This window comes from Monoraphidium neglectum, assembly GCF_000611645.1.
Source record: "Monoraphidium neglectum strain SAG 48.87 unplaced genomic scaffold scaffold06109, whole genome shotgun sequence".
NCBI classification, from domain to species: domain Eukaryota; kingdom Viridiplantae; phylum Chlorophyta; class Chlorophyceae; order Sphaeropleales; family Selenastraceae; genus Monoraphidium; species Monoraphidium neglectum.
Window position 1 is genome coordinate 1 of NW_014007525.1, and position 905 is coordinate 905.

Genomic DNA, 905 nt, shown 5'->3' on the forward strand with positions numbered 1-905 from the left:
CTCCTCCGCCGACACCCCGCCGGCGCCGTCCGGCGCCTGCGGGAACGGCAGCGCCGCCTCCACGCCCCGCCGGTGGGCTCGCAGCAGGTCGCGCCGCGACGCGGCGCCGCCGCCGCGCCGCAGCCATGCCATGCCCGCGTCCCCGTCGTTCCTTAGGGACCCCTCCAGCAGCCGCCCCGCGGTGCCCCTGCTGGCGCCCCCGCCAGCACCCCCGCCCCCGTCGCGGCTGCCGGCCAGCGCGGCCGCCCTGTGCGCCTCGCAGACTGCATGTTGGTTTTTCAGGCGGGAAGATCAAGGGGAGATCAGTGATGACGTTTGGATTATACGTATGGCTCACAAGAGACGGTTGTGGGTTGGTGAAACACAGAGAAGCACGAGATTGCAGGGGGGCTGTTGAAGAGCTCGTGCGAGACGTGCCCCTGTGGCGTGGCCTCACCCAGTGCATGCTCCCCGACACACATGGTTCCCCCCAATCCCCTGTGAGTGATGGCCCCCACCCGCGATGCCAGACACGCGGGCAGTCGCCTCCTCCGTGCAGGGCGCGTGCCGCCCGTCCGGCCCGGTGGCGCGCCCGTAGCAGCAGCCCCGCCAGCCCTGGCGGTGGCGGCGGCACAGCACCGCGGTGCTGCCTGGTGTGCACATGAATCCAGGCCAGGGGGCGGCAGAAAAAGGGACAGGTGCTTCGCATCAGTGTATTTGCCACTCTCAAGGCAGCGAGCGGCGAGGGGCGAGGCGCACATGTGGTGCACCTGCAGCTGCGAGGGATCTGTCAGAACGGCTGCAGAAGCAGGCGCGTTTGCAGCCCGCCTGCATCCCATCACCCAGGCGGGAGCAGACGCAGCCGCGTTTTGCATTTTGCCTGCACCCCACCATGAACCCCCCCCCCCCCCGAATGGCCCCACGAG